This window comes from Euprymna scolopes, chromosome 32 (genome assembly GCF_053919585.1).
Source record: "Euprymna scolopes isolate OS-2025 chromosome 32, ASM5391958v1, whole genome shotgun sequence".
Taxonomy (NCBI): Eukaryota; Metazoa; Mollusca; class Cephalopoda; order Sepiida; family Sepiolidae; genus Euprymna; species Euprymna scolopes.
The window spans coordinates 75,100,893-75,123,615 of NC_136513.1; the positions used below are offsets into that span (position 1 = coordinate 75,100,893).

The 22,723-nt window shown below is 34.7% G+C and overlaps 1 pseudogene; it reads right to left on the bottom strand.

Annotated features, from left to right (window-relative positions):
* Window positions 1-249: 249 nt before the first annotated feature.
* Window positions 250-366, bottom strand: LOC145256699 (5S ribosomal RNA; annotated as a pseudogene).
* Window positions 367-22,723: the final 22,357 nt, after the last annotated feature.

A 22,723-nucleotide genomic window follows, 5' to 3' on the forward strand; every position in this document is an offset into this window, starting at 1 on the left:
GATCGGGAAAATCAACATAAAAATAAATAAATAAAGAAAAAGACTGTCAAATTATACATATACATAAAAAAACGGCATCCTTTAGTCTTTATAGACTATGGATACTCACTGTACGGGTGCCTGAGTGTGGAATTTTTGTAGCAAGAGTTGCGCAATCTCACCCACACCTCTTCTGAGTCGACATTGTTGAATACTAGTGGAAAGTGAAGGTTCAGGACGACTAGAAACAATGCCGAGATAAGCGAAAAGCACATACAACGCCTAGAATTCCCAAATGGTCACCCATCTGGTACTAACCAGGCTCAACGTTGCTTAATTTCGGTGATCTGACGAGAACCGGTGTGTCAACGTGATTATGCTGTATACATACATACATACATACATACATACATACATACATACATACATATATATATATATTATATATATATATGTGTGTGTGTGTGTGTACATACATATACATATTTATATATACGTTAGTGTCGGAAATAAATATATAACTACTAATACCAAAATTATGTAAAAAAATAAATGCACACACAGACTACAATTAATCGGAGCAATACTTCAAAAACTAAAACTTAATATTAAGAAAATACTATTGAATATAGATACGATTATATTGAAGGTATTTATACAATAAAAACATAAATAAATAATAACTAAACAAAACTAATATATGATAATATAAATAGATATACTTAATTACATCTTCTTATCCTTTTTACTCTCTCCGACAACTCGAAAAACGAATGTAAAATCAAACCAAAATGATGATCACGAGATCAAACGTTCTCAAGAAATGAAGAAGACAAGATTGAGACCAAAAGAATTGCTTGTGATATCAAGAAAGTCGCAAAAGATGTTTAAAAAAATGAGAAAACTTCCTTGTATTTAATAAGACCTGCTTGGATAGCGACTTGGATAGGGAACATCAATCATAATAATAATCGTCTAGGTTGTTTGGCGTTGCTCCGACAGTCTGTAATATAACACACGAGCCTTGTTCGTTCTAAGATGGATTACCAAATCTGGGCAGTGGCTGCTCAGAGACTCTATCCTACATTGACAGGTTTCAAAACCTGCTTCAAACCTGATAAGTGGTACCATTTTCTCTTTCATGCAAATTTCAAATATTTCATTGATTTTTTTTCGCTCTGAAATAGAACAAAGACATCCTGTTCACGACAAGTATACTTTCTAATATTTCATCGAATTTTTTCGTTCTAAAATAGAACAAAGACATTCTATTCACAAACACGTATAATTTCAAATATTTCATCGAATTTGTTCGTTCTATTGTGAAATAGAACCAAGTCATCTTTTTACAACAAGTATAATTTCAAATATTGTACTGGTATTTTATTTTCTTAAGTTCATTCTCCCAGAAGAAGTCTTACATTAAATACTAAGCATTGAGAGGCATTTAACTTGTTTTTGTTTTTGTCTATCTCTGTCGTTCTTTCCCTCTCCCTCTCTCTCTCTCTCTCTCTCTCTATATATATATATATATATATATATATATATATTAGTCTTTATATTATTTTCTTTAAAATCGCGCACTTTCTTAATTTTAATCGAAAAATGTTACATAGGTATATATATATATATATATATATATATATATATATATATATATATATATATATATATATATAGAGAGAGAGAGAGATGGGCATAAATCTTATGAAATTGTGAAAGGATAACTATACAGTATGGAATATATATTCAAGACAACACGGTGAATAATATAGGCACACTATTAGTTTTTTAAATACGGACAGACTCATAGATTTTGGAATTTATATTCTTGGCAATGCTTTGAGTAATGCGGGCACCTATTTTTTATGTCCACACAAACTGATGCTTTTGAAATAAGCTCTATACAAAAAATAACAGAGAAAATAATAGCTATACATCACATTCTGAGTTATACTAAGTGATGCCTTTGGAGTTTTAGGAAGTAATGTATTTTAAAAAAGCTGTGCGTATGCGTTTGTGTGTGCCAGTGCAATAGCATTGCTATTATTAACTGCTTGTAATACAGCCGTTATCGATTATATTGTCATAGCCAATTTCCCTGTCCGAGCTAATTCACAAAGGGAAATCCGAAAAGCGGACAGATGAATTTGACATACGTATACTTCCATATAAAACGCAAGAACTTTGATAATAACTACATTTTCTTAGGTTCTTAAAAAAAATACTGACCGATTTTAAAGTGCACTTTTTAAATGACTGAGCTAGAATATCTATTCTTGTAGTCTCGCAAACACAACTAAATCGTGACTGGATGAATCACTATGATACACACCCACACACCCACACACACACACGTATATATATATATATATATATATATATATATATATATATATATATATATATGTATATTCTATTTTATTTATTTTAACCCCATTTATTTTTTTTTTACTTTTTGTTTGCTTGGATTTTTTCATACGATCGATTGAAAAGAACATATTTTTATGTTAATTGTTTTTAATCAATAAATCTAGTTAACTGTGCTCCCGACAAACTCTCATTTATAAATCCCCAATTTGGGGGGGGGGGGTGAAGCAGTTCTGAAATAAATAAATACAATTTAATAAATAAATAAATACAATTTAATAAATAAATAAAAGAAATATTAAATGTGTTCTCTCTGCAGTCTTCGCATCGCTGTCATCTAATTTCCTACGTAGAAATGGAATTTGCGATCTATTTTTGCAAATTAGATGAGGGAGCTCCGATGTCATGCCTTGTTGACTTGTTGATGTCGAATACGTTTTGAATATATTTTACAATTGTTACATTGCAAAGTAACCATATTCTACAAATTCTGTATTCAAACACGAAAATAAAAAAACGAAATAAAAAAATTTTAGCGCCTTATATTCAAGTGGCAGTGTGTGTTGTTTGACTGAAAATGATGAAAACTGCATTTGAAACACTTACACGATAAGTTTTCTAATCAGCCGTGGTTTTCAATGAATTTACTAAGCAAATAATCTCTCACCAATTTTCTATTTATCACTTTGATCCTAATTCAATGTGTTTTCTTTGACACTGAAACTTGTTTAACAAATCATTCTCGCTTCCATCATTCTCGTTCTCTATTCAAATGAATTCCATTTCAACTGACGTCATTTGCAATTTACACACCAAGTAACACATCTCTTACTAACTAATATTATTTGTCTTTTTCGGACTACTATTCTCGCCTTGAGTGTTATTCTTACAAAGTTTTAGTCGAGGAAACCTTCGACTTCTTTTTCAGGTGTCTCTTGTCGAACTCGTAAATATTTCTGCCGAAATCGGGAATCTGTACGGACTTTAGAACCGAATTCATTATTTAATCCACTAGTGTAGCATACTCTCAGTTTTTAAAACATAACCGGGTCGCAGTCTTAAGCATTTTGCAATGGAATCATCATCATCATCATCATCATCATCATCATCATCATCATCATCATCATAATCATCATCATCATCATCATCATCATCATCATCATCATCATCATCATCATCATCATCATCATCATCATGCGGCCTCAGCCGAGATTGAACTCACTACACCCTTCCAGTATTCCCTATCTGTCATAGCACCCAAACGATCGTTCTTGGAGATGAATGTATCTCGTATCGTATCTGGAAAAGTTAACTTATGTGATTGATTGTGAGATGATGGGTGTCTCCACAGTACAAATGATGAAACAAGTTCATTTGTGGCACTTGCACAATACGCAGCAAACTGAACAAGCCTTTCACAAACTGAGGTTGATACTCTCGGTAAGTCTTGGTATATCATTTCTAGAGTTGGATCGTTTCGCCATGAGAGATTGAGTACTCTTCTCAAAAGACGGGTGTAACGTCCATCCAAACAACGCTGTTGCTTTGCTGAAAGTTCAGATCCATAGTGTAAGTACGGGGAGAACTTGGATTTTGAATTTGCAAGCAAGATTGGATTTCCAGATCTTATTCATTTTGTTACAAGCAGTCAGCCAACACTGATTATTGAATCTTCATCATCCAGAAGAATGTAACTTAGAACTGAATGTAACCTAGTACTTTATCCATTACGCAATGGGTCCTTGTGGATCCCCTTACTAACTATCACTGACTATCACCTTTTCTCGCTGTACGATGTTGGACCCTCTCTTATTCTATACGTACGTCATCACTCTCATTTCAGCGTTCTTCTCTTTGTTTCATAACGGTCGAAAATAATAGAAAAAAAGTAAAGAATCAAAAGATTAAAATATCCCATTATGAATTCGATTCGATTCCTCCGTTCCGTCTGAAGAGACAATGGGCACCTCTTTAAGGGTAGTTGCGCATGCAATTGTGAGACAAAAGTTTGCAATCCTCAACCGCACTATTCTTGAATCGGCACTGATTGGATTCAGTGGCAAAGAAAGGCCCAATATCGAGATAAGCGGAGAGCACACACAGCACTTGGGATTTCCAAATATTCAGCCATTTTACTACTGACCAGGCTCAACGTTGCTTAACTTTGATGATCTGACGGGAACCAGTGTTTCAACGTGATTGTGCTGTATCGTGAATAAAAATTATAATAATAAATTTATAACTTAAAACATTGCAGCATTAAGAATTGATGATATAATGTTATAAAGTGAATTAAAAAAATCTTAATGCTGCAATATTTTAAGTTATAAATCTATTATATTTTTTACTATAATATCTTGTCTTTTTCTTTTCCAGTTTTTACAACTAGTCCTTTAATTTTCAACATTTAAGCTTAACCATATTACTTTTCATGCTTCAATTTTTCTATTGTAATCTATGATTTTTTTCTAGACTTCCAGTAAATTAACTTATTCTTTGTTTAATTGCAGTCTTATTTTTTACCTCCATAAACATAACATACACATATGTAATAACAATGTAGGGAACTCGTCCGCTTTCAATAAAATTCCCAATTATCTCCCTTTCATTCTTTTCGTGCTCTCTGTTTTACTTCTTTCTTCTCTTTTCGCGAGGCCGGGAAATCGGTAGCAACAGTAGTCGCTGAAGCGACGTGTTTGCTATGGAAATCAGTCATAAAAAACGTTGCTCACCTTACGTTTTTTTTTACGATTTTGAACATCAGTAATCAAGACTTTTGCTTTACTGAACGAAAATTGATTTTTCTTCGCAATATAGCTGAGAAGATGATCTATAAACTGTAATTATTGTTTGAAATTTGGTCTCAAAATGAGTGAGCGATGAAGCTTTAAAGCAGTTCTAAATGACTAAAACTGCCACTTAACTATATATTCAAACACGGTAGTGTTTGAATGATGTATTTATTGTGTTAAATTATATACTAGGTCTGCTTAGTAGTTGATCGTCACCGAGTATATATGCGCTTCTTCTTTGAGGCATTACACCGCCGCCGTTCTTCTATGTCTATAAGTTGTACTTCGTTCCACAGAAGTAGATGTTTTATCTTTTTTATTCCATGTATTGTTAGCGGCTTTTCAAACCTCACTTGTTTAACCTTTTTAAATTTCCACCCAAAAACGATTACTACACTACCCTACCAAGTACTACTGTACGCACATTAATCTTTATCCTCGGGTCGCTTCTGGGCTTTGATAAGTGGTGACAAACAGAAATAGAGCTAAACATTAGGTCTAGAATTCTTATTCCAATTTTGATTAACTCCTTCAACTGATATCGTATACTAGAAAATGTCTCAAATTAAAGGCTTACGCTTAAGGGATCTTAAGAAGAAATTAAACCTCAGTAAATCTTACTGCATCAATATCTAATGACTCTAATAAAATTTAATGCAAATCTAATTTATTTGTAAAGATAAATGAGAAGCTGTGACCATATACAAGTCGATCAATAATGAAATTCAACGTTTGATCAAAATCGATGAAGTTTCTCGAAAATTAATTGATAAGGCTTAAGATCAAAGTATGCAAAGAAGAAATTGATATTAAACAGAACTTTATTAATCTAATATATAAACGGCTATATGCCTGTCTGTCTGTCGGTCTGCCTATTGGTCTGTTTGTCTTCATATTTTCAAACTTTGTCTCCACAGAAACTAAAGGACTCAGAGCGGCGTTAAGGCCCTCAAATGATTGGATTTTTTATGGACCGTTCTTTTATGGGTCTGTAGCCGGTTAAAACATTTTAAAGGGGTGAAAAATGGGTGAAAGTTAAAAAAAAATGTTAAACATTTTGTACATTATTCTTAGTTTATTTTTAATTTTAAATCTGTTTATATGCGTGTTATGTTGATACAGTAGAACGTCAACGGCTTTAAATACTGCAGTTTCGGTTTCGATTCTAGCTAATGGCATCTAAATACTAAATCACGACTCTATAATAATATATACGAAATCTGGACAAATTAAAATATCATATTTAAGCGTATGTGACGCCCGGGTAAAGCCGCCGACCCACCCGCTAGTTAGTTTATATTTGAATTAAAAAAAAAACAAAACTTGTGTCTATATTATGGCCAGTAGCAACCCTTTAAACAACTCCAAAGAACCTGGAATTTGGTGAATATTTATTAATTTATACCTAATGACTTTTGCTAAATTTTCATGAAAGGATTATAGCGCTTCCACCCATTTTAATAAAATAAACTATATTAAATAAAATGCAGTTCACATTACGGTTCATTACGCCTAACGGCTTTCCTCCAAAATCCATGAATGATCGGTTCATTATTTTATACAAGCAAATACACAAAGTGCGCTGAGAGAGAGAGAGAGAGAGAGAGAGAGAGAGAGAGAGAGAGAGAGAGAGACAGGGAGAAAGAAAGAAGCCTGAGTTATAGATAGTAATTGTCTGTATTTTTGAGATGAGTTGTTTTCATTGATTGAGATTGTCGGACTGACTTCCTCATCTTGGTTGTTATTGTCACAACGTTTCGGCCGTTTTGCCCTCCGGCCTTCGTCAGGTGTTTTGCATCGAACTGGGGAACCGTTTGTTAGGAGTCTCGAACCCAACCCTTTATTATTATTACGGGGGTACCGTGTTCGGACTCCAGCTAGGCTTTGGGACATAGTTGCTGATTCTCTGTTTTGAATGTTACTTTTTCACTGCGTTCGTTCAGGATTGAACCTTTGGGTAACTGTAAACTTTAAAAATGAAGAGTAAAACATTATATAGTGAAAGAGGGTGAGATTGATGTACAGCGACATAGAGGTAGCTCATTTGGTATTGCAAAAACACATGTTAACTGTGCATATATTTTTTCGAAGACATCAAAAATTTACTGATAGGGGTTAATCTATAAATGTTAGCTTTACTGGTAGTTTAAAAGCAATACACAATTATTATTTTATCATTAGTACGGGGTGGAACGATAATGTTGTCGCCCTAAAGATAACAATACTACAGCTATATTTAAAAACCTTTCTTGAAAAAATCCATTCAAGTAACTTGATTATGTAGTAGAGTTGACATCTATTCAATGTAGCCACCTTCAGCCTCAGTCACCGCCTCAATATGAGTCCGGAATTGGAAGCATGCCTTTCCACAAGCGCCGGCAGGAGCTCAGCGAATACTCGGCGGATGGCGGCGATCACTCTGGCTTTGGTGTTGTGGGAGGTCATGTTGGTGATGTGCCCGACGGGGGAGAAGAGGGGAAGTGGGAGAAGGGTACAAAGTCGTAGCACTCCTTTTGGAGCCAGTTTAGATTTGTGGGCGGGCGCCGAGTCCTGCTGCCACTCCCAGGGTCTGTCACAGCCACCTGATTGCGCCAGAGGATCACCAAACTCTTCAGCACATCAAGATACACTTTGGTGTTGACTTACAAGCAAACTTCGAAGATGCGAGGTGGCATGATGTGGCCTTCCCTTAAAACCACACCAAAGACCAACTGTAGCCGGAAGCTATGTTTTAATCACTATGCGCATGCCCCTGTTATTCGTGACAATCAAGCGATGCATTTCGAGAGTGATGGCAATGGTTCTGTTGTTATAACTTGGATCGATAGAGAGCATGAGTTGTACAGCGGCGCATCCTCGATCTCGCTCGTTGACAATTGTGTCACTTTCAGACATGATAGAAGGCTCCTATCTCTCTTGGGATTTGTACCCTACTGACAAACTAGTAGATGGTCTGCAACAACAACAAAAAAAAGAAAACCGATTTTTATGAAAGGGAAATGGAACCATGTCATCTTTTATAGGGCGAAAATTTTCTCGTTCCCTCCTGTACCAACAGTGGAAAGTTTTGTTTTAAACAAAAACAAATAAATACAAAGGCAACTAAAAGAATTGTTTTGGCATCGGGAAAATGATCACACATTTTTCTGATTCCGCAGTTTAAAAAAAGTTGTAATTAGATAATTACTTGCTATGAATACTGTTTGTTTTTTTATATCGGATTCTTTCTTCTCAAATTCTTGTTAGTCGACTAAAAGACATTCGAGATTACGTCAAATTTCAATCATTGTGCTGACCTCATCTCGTACGTTGTTCGCAGAAGCAAATTGCACGGGCTAACTTATCGATCTGAATTGAATTACCTATCTGCTTGGTAGAAGTAAATTGGAAATTACCGCCACAGTTTGTCAGACGGCTAGCGTGTGCGTATTATTTATTATACCTACATTATTGGTCGATTCTTTGTAAACCTAAACAGGAAACATAATATTCAGCGGCAAACACTTGCAATGCACACATACACACACGGCACTTTTTAAAGTGGGACCACCGCTTACCAAGGCCTAGACCTTACTCGAGGATAAGAGTCAATGAGTGATTTAATGGTTTAAACTGGATAGAAACTGAATTTCCACGAGGACGGCTGAACAAGAATTTTTACGTTGGAATTGAAAACGACCATGTTTTACTCAGCTGGAAAGTAGTCCAGTTGTATTGTGTTCCACAGACAGGCAGTGAAAAAGGAAGTTCGCTCATGGAATTTTCGTTTTATTTATAGAGAAAAAATATTGTTAGCAGTGGTTGTAGAAAGGTGAGTAGTTACAGTGAATGTTATACAACGGGAGGAGACCATAGATTGAAGCTCATTCGAGCATCGGCTATTAAAATTACGATAAAGCAGGGATAGACTCGATAGTCTCTTTAGTTCAAAAGAGGTAGCAAGAAGGAGACATATTTCGAAGCCGCCAAGGCGGACTCACGCATACCTCCAATACAAAGAAACGCACAAACTAGGCACACTGAACTCCACAGCAATAAACATAAGACATATAGAGAGGCGGTCATTTGTATTTAGGAATGCGTTCATGACAGTTTTGAAAGTTTTACTTTAGAGTATTTATTAGGAGAGATTCAGAGAAGTATTTTCAGTGAAAAGGTTTACAGGTTTTATAACTGAATGTGAGAAAAATGAGACACGTTTTGCTGTAGCAAACCAAACAAAATAATAAGCAAAGAAGGCATATATTCACAAAAGAGATATTTTATATATGTTTTAAATGGAAGCTTTACAGTAATAGGAAAACAATGTTTTAACGTGATTATTTTTTTTTTACAAAGGCGTCACCACTTATCAAGGCCAGGAGGCAACTTGAGGATAAGGGTTAATAAGTGTACAGTGGTCAAGGGGAACACTCCAGTCATCGCTAGAAGTGGAAATTCGGTAAATTGGATTACTTAAAGGGTTAGGGTTAGGGTTAGGGTTAGGGTTAGGGTTTGGATTACTTAAAGGGATGCCAAATCAAGAATTTGTTCACATTTGTACTGGAAGACAACCACATTGTAGTTAACTGGAAAGCAGAAAAAGGAACAGAGTTTCACAGTTCTAAGAAAGAAGCTTTGTCCATGGAATCTACGTTTAGGTTTAGGCACAGATAAAGAGTGGGGGAAATTATTGATAGTGGTTTCAGATAGACGAGTGTTTCTCGTGAAAATTAGGCCAAGGGAGTCCATAGGCTGGAGCTCAGACGAGCACTTGCCATGAAAACTACGATAAAGCAGAGACAGGCTCGCGACGTCTCCTCTGTGGGGAAAAGATTGTAGGTAAGAGAAAAGGCATCCTCCCCACTAGATTACAAAGCCTTTTTTGAATTCTGTCAAGGCAGGATAAGTCCTTTCTAGCAGCTCCCGCCCAGATGTAGCAACATTACCCCATCCTTCAACGCACTTGACTCTTATGCATATAAATAATCGCATCAACAGTGAGATATCTACTGGAGCGGTAGAAAGATCCCATCATTTTCCCAGCAGCCCTGGCAACGGATTTGATGTACATGTTCCAGCTCAGATCAGGAATAAATGTCAAGCTTAGAAGTTTGTCAAAATATGGAGTCTCCTCAAGATGAGAGCAATTCATTTCAATTAATGCCAGACGGGGATCAGAGCGTTGATGATGGAGAGATAGAAGTTTGATCTTAGATGCATTAAAATTCACCAGCTACCCCTTTCCCTATTGCACCACCTGCTCAAGATTAGATGTGAGAGAGAACCAGAGAGAATATTTTTAGAGTTCTTGTAAAAACAAAGGGGTTTATTAGCTTGTGACATTAGAAGAAGTCTGGATCGATTAATTAAGAGCCGTGAATTTCAGGGAGCTAATATTATGTTGCATGTTTAGTCTGAAGCACACAAAGGCCTGGTCGTCTGATTCTAGGTTTTTTTCTCTAGTCAGGGGGAGAGTGTTACAAATATAGACTCCAAGTCTGTTTGTATGTCTGTCTGAGTCCTTACGGCAGAGCGGGAGATAACCAGGCATATTAAAATGGTTAGAGGGAATGGAAGTGTGTAGGTTAGTTTCACTTAATGCTAAGATCTCTGGGGTGTTTACTAGGAGAAATGATTCAACAACATCTAAGTTAGTTCTAAGCCCGCGAATAATCATAAATACAAGCCTCAAGGGAGGAGGCAGGTTGGTTTTCTTTGAGTTTGCGCCTGGTTTAAACTTAATTTTCGCTTCAACTGTCATTTCATTTTATTTCATTTAAAATTTTCAGTTAGGGTGAGTGAGGGGTGCTGGATAAGTGGGTGTGCAGAATATCAGATATACAATACAAGTAGACCATCAGCTGACTCCTCGCCTACAGGATTGTGGACTCAGAAAAACCCGTTGGGGATGAGTGCAGAGTCCCTTTCCATGCGCGACATAGCATTACAATAATCCCGATATTACACAACTGTTGATGGAGCAGCCGCCCTAAGCGCTACCAAAGAGTTAGGTCTCCTGCACTATCAGTCAGAAACAGCAGTCAGGAACTGTCAATCCGGTACCCTCAACCCACAAAAGTCAGCCTGGTTCAACTATACCGGCATATATGGTACTGAAGCACCCCAGAGTGTCCAGTTTAGGAGGATGGGATGTGGCGGGAGCGGGGAAAACGGCGTTTATTGCTATAGTCAGGAAACAAGGTCGACCACTGGGTAATTCTGTCAAGTCCCCGTGATAGCAACTCTACGCCTAGCTAATAGGCAAAGAAGGAGTATGAAAGCCGGGCGATAGACAGAGCCTATCTCCTCCTTAAGCAGTTTAGGTTTGCCAACCTGTAACTTGTTTGAGTCACTAGCTCTAGGAAGGTTGTTGTCCGGGACTGAAGAGGCCTTTCTTCCCTAGGTATAGTTTCAGAGTTTTCCTTCTCCTAGACGAATGACCTGGTAAGATCAGCACCGAGACGGTTCGCCCCGCGCTTGGGTCCTAAACCAGGTATTTCTGCGACCCCGCATGGGTAGTTAATATTAATCGGTTATTTAGTAGGCTATGTGTTTACTGAAAAGTTACACTCCTCAAAGTGATGAAAAAGGACATTAATATGCTTTACATTTTCATTAATGCATCAGGGGATAAGTAAGAATTCATGCAGTGGAAGCAACTAAATTGGGAACAGGTTGGTTTGAGAGAGAGAGAAAGAGAGAGAGAGAAGTTAATGTATGGTTTAGATGCATTTTATGTGTTAGTTTAGGAATAGGATAACATGTTAAAGTATAATTAACTTGCTATTAGGAATTAAAATTTGGTGTCCAAACTGAATATCTAAGACGAAAGAGAGGTAAGATATATGCGCAATGTAGATACAAGTAACAACAATTGATTTGGAGTACAGTTCAGTGCAGATATAACTGGAAAATAATATATACGTTATGGCGTATTCTGTAAGTATAAAACATGTCATTTATCCATTTATACTTAAGTATAAATCGATAAATGGCACGTTTTCAGTTGATACGAATATATGGAGTTTTAAATATTAAGTATGTTACGTTCAGACTTCGTATTTCCTTTAAGATTCGGAAGTTTGTATTTTGCATAACAAAGAGTATCGGTTCAGTTTATATGTATTAATTATTGTAGTACTATTGTAATACTATTGTAATACTATACAAAGGGAAAAGAGATAAAGAGTTGCTATTTATTATGGATCACTTTAAATCTATGTATAAGACTATGGCTAGTAAGTATCTACTTTAAAGCTTAGCTATGAGATAAGAATATACTGTAGTGCATGCATTAGTAGAAATCTTTAGATCTTAATGTCTATCGATTTCGAAAAGTCAGTCTGCAAAGGTTAAGAGCTAAAATCCCTCTAAGTTACGTGCAATGGATTAAATTTAATGGCAGCTTGGAAATAGAAAAACTGGTTAGTGATCAGGAGAGAGGGGTTTACTAGCAGAGTACAGTATAATTACACGTTAGGATAAAGAGTTTTGGGTAGAGTTAAAAAAGGTTAGTCATGCAAAACAGACAAAGGCAGTCGTCTTGGAGGTAAAGTATTTATAGGATATAATTGAATATACGTAGCAAACTTGCAGGTGTATTTATACGTTGTTGACAGAAATCATAGGTACATAGTGTCATGGTTTATTGTTCAAGTCCGTAATTTAGGCAAGGCACAAAGCATCTCAGGGAAGTCTCTGATATTGTAACTGCGTCTGTCTAGTTTTGTTTTTAAAAGTGGTTGAATATAAGACTAGAATAAAAGTTTTAGGTAAAATTCAAAGTGATATAAGGGATTAGATAAAGGTTAGATGTACGATCACTGGATGTTGAGCTGATCGGGGAAAATTGTGTATCTATTCAGAAAATGTCTTTGTAGTTATATAAGATTTAAGAAATATATGGTACGAGTATACTGAAAGTAAGATGTGAGCTGCTGAGGATCCAGTATAAGCGATAAGATATAGGAAGCAAGATGGTCATATTTTAGTATATACGAATTGCACATATAAAGTATACTACTTAAATAAAGTTCTTCTATCCTCTACCGTAAAAAGAAATCAATTTGTGACAAATTCAGAGTTGTTTCTTGTATTAATTTGGCGTAGAAGAAACTGACACAAACTGACGTTTAAAAAATAGTTGTTCGGAAGGGTTGATTTTGAGTATTGCATTAGAATAAGAGCATTGCAGTCAACTGTATGAAATGTGGAATATAGAAAATAACATTGACACTGATTTTTCCCAGTTTGGAGGGGGCTTGACGAAATTCAATTCAAACAAACAAATAGTTAGCAAGTCAAGATAAAAATGTAAAGGTGAAGATAGAATAAGGACGTATCGCGTTCCTTTAGGATTAAGATAATTAAAGAATGTGTACTGTAGAAGAAAGGGTGTGTATTTCGAGTTTATCTGTATACTAGCAGTTTCGCCCGGCTTTGCTCGGGCCCTATGTACTGTTCATAACTTTATGTGCACATGTAAATATTAAAACATGTGGATATGTACGGTAATGTCTTTCTATATAATAGGCTTCCTTAACTACCATAGAGAAAAGTTTGTAGAGACGTCATATTTTTTTAAAATTTGACCCCAATTTTCACCCCTTAACATTTATTTTTTTAGGCTCAAATTAAATTAAAATATTTGATCCATGTCCAAGTAACTTACGTCTAAAATTTCGAGTGTTTAGACACAAAATTGCCGGAGGAGTTTGGTAGAGCCTGCAAATATCAATTCTTTCAACTTTGACCTCTTGCCAGCCAAATTTTCGCGCAAAAATTAATAAAAAGCTTGCTACAGATCTGAATATCCTTTATGTAAAATTGCTAATGTTTAGACCCAAAATTGGCTGAATAGTTTGCTAGGGACAGCAAAGGTAAAATCTTTTGAACTTTGACCCTTCAGAAACCAAAGTTTTAGCAAAACACACTTAAAAAGCTTACCCTATGTCTGAATACACTTTATGTAAAATTTCAAATGTTTAGACAAAAAAATTGGCTGCGTAATTTCGTAGAGACCGCAGAGGTCATTTTTTTTTTTAAATTTTGCCCCCAATTATGACCGATTAGCATTTATTGTTTTGGGCTCAAATCGAATTAAAAAGTTAGAGCCATATCCAACGAACCTATGTCTAAAATTTCAAGTGTTTAAACACAAAATTGGCAGAGGAGTTTGGTAGAGTTCTCAAAGGTCAAATCTTTGAACTTTGACACCTTTACAGCCAAATTTCTGGCCGAAAACTAATTAAAAAGATTTTCCCAAATCTCAATAGCCTTTATCTAAAATCATGATTCTGTAGACCGAAAATTGACAGAGTTATTTGGTAGGAAAGTATACACAGACAGACAAACAGACAGACACGCAGACACAGATATTTTCACTTTTATAGATATACTAGCATGGGTGGCCAGCGTTTCCCGGGTGTTTGGAGGTGTAATTGAGCAAAAAAAAAAATGGTAGTAGGAAAGCAGGCTCGAACCCGTACCGTAAAAGAGGAAAAGAACGGGGAAAACGTGACGTTATTGTTGTTACGACCACCGCCAAACTTGAAGTTATTAAGGATAGACAACCGAAAAGACGGGGTGACTTTCGAAAAATATCGGTGAAAAATCGACCCCACCCTGTAGAAAAGTGCCCAGTTGAGGATGAAGATATTAATGTTTTTAGCCAATTTTTCGTCGAAAGTTTTAGGCAGACATGCAAATATATATACATACATTTATATATAAGTAACTCAAATTTTCTACCCAAACGATTAAAAATCTTGCCCTATCTCTAAATACCCTTTATGTAAAATTTCAAATGTCTAGACCAGCAATTGTCTGAGTAATTTGGTAGAGACCGCAGAGGTCAATTTGTTTTTTTTTTAAACTTTGACCCCTATTATGACCTCTGAACATTTATTGTTTTGGGCTCAAATTCAATTATTAAGTTAGATTCATGTCAAAGGAACCTATATCTAAAATTTAAATTGTTTATACCCAAAATTGGCGGAGAAGTTTGGTAGAGTTCTCAAAGATGGAATCATTGAAATTTGATCCCTTAAAAGCAAAATTTCTGTTTGAAAACGAATTACAAAGATTTTTCCAAATCTCAGTACCCTGTATATCAAATTTCAAGTCTGTAGACTGAAAATTGACAGAGTTATTGCGTAGAAAAATGTACACAAACAGACAGACACACAGACAGACACTTTCAAATTTATAGATATACTAGCATTTCGGCCAGGCGTTACCCAAGTGTTTGGAGGTGTATTGAGCAAAAAAAAAAATGTGATAGTAGGAAGGCAGGATCGAACCAGTACCGCGAAGGGGGAAAAGAACGGGGGAAAACCTGACGTCTTTGCTGTTTAGACCACCGCCAAAGCGGAAGTGACTCATTTTTAAATTAAGGCTAGACAATCGAAAAGACGGGATGACTTTCGAAAATATCGGTGAAAACAAGGGATCCGTCACTGTAGAAAAGTGCCCAGTTGAGGGTGAAGAAATTAATGTTTTTAGCCAATGTTTCGGTATTTGTCGTCTGAAGGGTCGAGCTTCAAAACGATACTAATCTTGTGAAAATTTGTCGCCTGTGTCGAAAGTTTTAGGCAGACATGCAAACATACATTCATACATTTATATATTTGTAGCTCAAATTTTCGATCCAAACCGATTAAAAAGCTTGCACTATCTCTGAATACCCTTTATGTAAAAGGCCCTGGATATGACCTTAAACTATATCCGATGGTGAGGCCCCAGCTTGCAGGCTCTGGGGAGTGTGGAGACACCCTTTAATTGCCATTGCTCCCAGGTCCACTCTGACCCGGAGTGGTAGTACCTGTTAGGGCCCCAACTATGGGTTAAATAGAAACTGACCTGCAAAAAAACAAATATATTCTATTAAAATTTTTTTTCAAAATCATCGGATTCGGCATTAAATAACCTGAAAAGGGTTGATATACCGTAAAACAAAAACAACCAAGCTTTAAATAAAATTTCAAATGTTTATTTGAGGCTTCTTTGTTTTAATGTACAATGCTTCGAGTATTCTTAGCCTATTTACATTTCTCTCACTTTGCAATACTCTTGTATTTTCTACCATAATTCTTCGAAATTCCGAATGGTGGAAGCCATGTCCCTTCAAATGTTGTGATATGGAGCTAGAGTCAGAGAGGTGGAGAGTCAATAATGAAAACAAAGGGATGTAGTGTTTACCTGATATACACAATGGTAAACCTCAAACTAATATAAATAACAGTATTTATATATAGAAAATTTAATCCCAACCGAATTAAAATTGCTCAATACGCAATAGAGAGTAGAGTAGAGTTTATTATAAAAAAAATGAAAAATGTTGGATATGTAAAAAACTAATATATAAACAAAGCACGCATAATATTTCAGCTTGAATAAAACTCCTCTAGAGTTGATCGAAAATGCAAAATAGTTCTTTAGATAGAATGTATTCCAAGATAAATCCAGCGTGACGATGCATATATTCCGATTGGAATTCCAAGATAAATCCAGCGTGATGATGCATATATTCCGATTGGAATATATGCATCGTCACGCTGGATTTATCTTGGAATACATTCTATCTAAAGAGCTATTTTGATTTTTGGATCAACTCTAGAGGAGTTTTATTCAAACTGAAATATTATGCGTGGTTTGTTTTTATATTAGTTTTTTACATATCCAATATTTTTTCATTTTTTTTATTTTTTCATTTTTTATTTGGCAATTAATAACTAAAATAAATTGCGGTTTCACTAAATGTCTTAAGTAGCAAATTCTAGCATTGCTACAAATATAATTTGCTGATTTCTTTATGTCCTCTGATGAGAATAATAATAAACATAGCATTCTTTGAAACTCCACGAAATAAGGACTTTGTAAATTGTTTTTTGGAGTATTCGGTCGAACAATAAATTTTGATTGTAAAGTTCAACTTACAGTTTTAATTTTCTTTCTCTTATATATATATATATATATATATATTAAGAGGTATAATTAGTAAAGTAAACAAGGAAAAAAGTGCTCAGTACGTTGGTAGAGCTAAATATATTTTTTATTATTTCAACCTCGGGAGTATTTGCTTAAATCATTACAAAATTGTTTCTATAGACGGGATAAACAAATCATCCATTATATATATGTATGTGTGTGTGTGTGTGTGTGTGTGTGTGTGTGTATAAACTCTATGGACCTTGCTTGCTTGCCACTTGTCTTTCGCGATCGGGTGATTTTACCTTAAAAAAGTGACAGGTGAATATATTATACACATTGAAATCAATTGTGTCTCTCTTTCCAGATGGAATTAAATGCTAATACCTTGCAACATTCTTCTTCCACAAAAGGCAAACATAATTCATGTGAGCTCTTTCGAACACTTTTGCAAGGAATGAACGCTGCCCAAATCACAAATTTTCAGTTTTTTTTTCAACGCCTTTCATTTTCATTTCGATACTTTTTTGTGACCAAGAGCGGAGGACCGCTTAAAATAGAAAGATAAAATATTAAATACAAAAAGAAACAAAAAACGAAATAACATCATTTTCATACTTTAAAATACCATGATAACCTAGGAATCACTATTCTAGAAGTGTATGTGATTTTTTAGCATAAGGAATTCTCTTCCAAACACCGCCATCTATTTTGAAGTCTAAATGTCACTTGGTATAATGATACTCTCACTCTAAGTAAGCATTTTGTATTTTATTTTTTTTTAATGAAAAATGTATATTTCACATGCTCAGAATAGCAGATATGGACATTATTTCTCTCGCCTGATGAGGAACAATTGTTTTTGTAAATAAACCAATTTGCTCCGAAATATTAGCATGTTTAGTGTAGCGAATATGTAATACTTGTCTATGTAAATAAAAATAATATATATACAGGGTGACACCAAAAAATGGGCCCCAATTCTAATTAGCCCCCGTTTCTTAGGCCCGTTTTTTTCACCTTCTATGTGTGTGTACGTGTGTGTGCGTGTGTGTGTATGTGCGTATGTATATATATATATATATATATATATATATATAGTCATCCACATACAGTCTTGTTTCGCTGTTTCACAGCTCATCAGTGCGGCTAGACAAACAACTGTCTCAAGCCAGTATATATAGTATATATGGTATTGCAATCAAAACTAATATATATATATATATATATATATATATATATATATATATATCGTCGATAGAAAATTATCTCTTTAATAATAAAAACGTACTGCATGAATTAAGATATCATATTTAAATGTATCTTACGACTGGGTAACGCCTGGCGACCTACTATTATATATATATATATATATATATATATATATATATGTGTGTGGGTGTGTGGGTGTGTGTGTGTGTGTGTAGGCTTATAGATAGGCTTATAGAAACTTTTCCTCTACTTTCTCCGTGTCAAAAGAGAAAATGAACAATGCTAGCTGAGTCTAATTAAGACGTTGAAAAAAAAATTGGCTCGTGTTATTTGAGTTTTCTTACTACCCCCGATATACTTCGAAAATATAAATACCCGTAAGGTATCACAACATTTTTACTTCAAAAAAGTGATATTACTTGATATTGAAAATTAAAGAAAAGGCAAACAATGTTACAAAATTTAATGAAGTTTCAGATTCATTATTTATATCATGTTAGGGCAAGTTCATCCCTTTAACAGACACCTTACACTAGGTGCCTTCAATACGTTTCAACACTTTTTTAGTACAGTCATTTAAAATTGTCATAGACTCTTGAAAATTCAGTATGTTATTGCTATACGTCTTATGGGATGACTGATCAACTCTTATGATTTCAGGTTCAAAAGAACAGCTATAACAGGAATTAGAATACACCCTACTAAAGCCTGATCATCAGAACTGGTTAATTTCAAAAATGCAATCAGGACGCGAGGACACTTTAGAAGAACGGCATGCAATAAAATTCCTGGAATAATGCAACAAAAATATACAAAATGCTTCAGACTGCTTTTAGACCTTATTGTATGAATCGAGCATCAGCTGTTGGGTGGTATAAGAGATTCAAGGAAGACACAAAATCTGTGAGAAATGGGGAGGTGTTGGAGAAGTAAGAAAATCATAACATCGGAGTTGATTGGCCAAATAAAAGATTTTATGGATAAGGATCACTATGTTTCTATACATGGGCGAATGGTAACCTTATAGAGACAATAAGCGCACGGTTTTCTGTTAGTGTGAAAACTGTACACGTAATTATTCGCGAGCAACTGAAAATGTGGAACATTTGCGCAAAGTTTTGTCCCAAGTATACTTAGTTTTAAATGTCTGTACAAAAAGTCTGAAAACGCATTGAAAGCACCTTGTACGCCAAGGGAGCACAAGTCCATCTGTACACATTCCACAGACGCACTTGTAAAACAATTACAAGGTCGCAATATTGAGAAAAAAGGAGAGGGTGAGGAGCTTGGCTTATAACGCGGGAGTTATTACACTGGAAACTGTTTTGGGGACTATATCTAAGAAGCAGAGACTAGTAGAGAAATCACAAGCTTAGATATAGCAACACTACTCCGAATGGTAGATTTGTAAAGATGTAGTATACGTTCAGGTGTGGGTAATTTTCTAGTACGATAGAGGGAACAGGTGTTCTTTGCAGCAGCCTTAGCAATGTCCTAAATATCATTGTTTTATTTCTTGTTGCATGCAAATGTTTTGCCCAAGAGTTTGAAGGATAAGCTCTCCGGTATAGTGTTATTAAACATGACTATCGGTGGTTGAGAAGGCGTTAATTGAAACCAGCTTAAGCTTAGTATCAATGCATGCTATCACTCACTTACTTCCACTACAGATTAAAGGTCGTTTTCTAAGAAGGCTGTGTTCGTTTTTATCATGCCCCTTACAATGCATTGTACCATCACAAATACAGATGCGTCTGACGCGATGTAATTAAAGAATATTTATGAATATCAGAAATAATAAAGGCACAAGAATCGTCCCAGAGGTATTCCCGTATTAATATAATATCATTTTCATCTTCTAATTGAGATTGAAACACAAAATGTGACCGTGCCATGACTCGGAAATGCTAAGTCGTTTCTTCTATCACATTAATATTGTGCTATCAACTATTGAAATTAAAATAATTTCACACTATTTAACACTATACATGCTTTCAATTGACTTTCGTTAAAAGCTGAAATAGAATGAAGAAAGAGGGATATATGCTATAAAAGCAGTAACAGAAACTTGTTATGAAACGAGCAAACCACAGATTATATTGTTGTTTGGTAGAAACAGCTTACCCAGTAGACGTGTATATATATATATATATATATATATATATATATATATATATATATATATATATATATATATTAGAACTTCAGCCAGGCTTTGCTCGCCTTATGTACTGCTTATAACTTTATGTGCATATGTATATATGTATATATTTAAAAGTTTTACTCATGTCCAGGGAACCTACAGCTAAAATTTCATGTCTTTAGACCCAAAATTGGCGAAGAAGTTTGGTAGAATCTGCAAAGGTCAACTCTGTAAACTTTGACCTCTTGGTAGCCAAATTTTCGCTCAAAAACTGATTAAAAACTTACTGCATGTCTGATTACGTTTTATGCAAAATTTTAGACTATTACCTCTTGGGAGCAATATTTTGCACCCCCAAAGCTTTTCCCATATCTAAATACACTTAATGTAAGATTTCAAATGTTTAGATTAAAAATTAAAGGAGTAATTTGGTAGAGACCGCAGAGGTCAATTTTTTTAATTTTGATCCCTTAACATTTATTGTTTTGGGCTCAAATCAAATTAAAATTTTCATCCCTGTTAAAACAACCTACATCTAAAATTTCAAGTGTTTAGACCCAAAATTGGCAGAGGAATTTGGTAGACTTTTCACAGGTCAAATTGTTGAACTTTGACCCCTTGACAGCCAAATTTCTGACCGAAAACTGATTAAAAAGATTTATCCAAATTTCATTAACCCTTAAGGTAAATCTCGAGTCTGTAGACTGAAAATTGAGTAGTTTAGTAAGGAAATGTACACACGCAGTCACACACGCAAACAATTTAACTTTTATAGATATAAATATATATAATAGTAAGGACGAAGCTGTAAAATAGAAGTATACCAGTAGTTTTTAATATTTGAAAGAATATTCCAAAACTAGCGTATTAGGTAATCCTTAATCTAAGTTTAAACGAATGCTTATTTTTCTCATTCGAGGAAAACTGTTAGCAAAATAATGAGATAGGTATGCTAGATATTAGCATTTTTTGCATTTTTCGGTTACTGCATCAGATGAAACTAAAAATTTATGAGTTTTAGTCAGGAAATATAAAAATATAGGAATGAAAATTGGGAAACACCTCATGTGAAGAGTTTTTCAAAAATATTTTGAGGAATATATATATACATATATTTATATATATACACATACACACACACACATATATATATATATACATATATATATACATATATACATAGTAAGTTATAAACATATATATGGAAATTAGGCTAGAGAGAATATTCTGCGTTCCATTTTTGTGACTAATTATCGCGAGATTGACACGCGGAATATTCTGTGCAGTTTAATTGCCATATATATTTTTATAACTTACTACCTAGCTCTACTTATGTATTGAGCACTGTTGAAGTAAATACGTAAAATTTACGCATAAAATTATATTTTCATATATTAATTTATATGATAAAATTTAGTAGTCATTCATATATATATATATATATGTGTGTGTGTATGTGTGTGTGTATAAATATATATATATAAAGAGAGAGAGAGAGAGAGAGAGAGAGAGAGAGAGAGAGAGAGAGAGAGAGAGAGAGAGAGAGAATACACAGTGCTTTCGAAGATAGATTGGAAGGGCCTACGTCATTTCGTGCCTATTAATACCATATTACGTATGTTCTTTTTTATACACATTTTTGATATACAGGCCAAATACGCAATTAAAGCTAAAAAAAATATTTAAAAATAATTTCAAACGCTGTTCATTAATTTTTATTATCTTTGATGTTAAAATGCATCTTTTGAAAAATAGTGTGTTAATCGTAAATGTATAGGAATTTTTAGGTTGCATTCATGAAAAAATCCAAATAGTTCTGAAGATATCAATGTTTTATTTTATTTTCTATTTTGGTTTCGCTTTTGATTTCCGGTCATGACACCCGTTTTATTTGCTGGGAATTTCTCTAATGAAGAAAATATACAGATAACTTATATAAAAATCAACCAGCGTTCAATTCCGACCCAACGGTTTCTGTTATCAGCAATAACAATAAAACTCACCAATAGATGTAGTCAATGTCAAATCGACCTTAGTTAACTCTAGTGATTCATCCTTGAGGTAACGATCTCTTGTTGAACGTTCTATCGTCAATATGCACATCGGGGAGGTGGCGATTTCAAATATGAAAATAATATATCCAAAGGATTTGGGTGATCAGCTATAATCGAAACCGAAATGAATGCAAATTTGCTATTTCTAAAAATAGTTAAGATCTCTGATATTTTTAAATGAAAGGAAATAACCTCACATGGCTCCCAAAATGTGAGTGTGTGTGAGAGAGAGAGAGAAAGAGAGAGAGAGAAAGAGAGAAAAA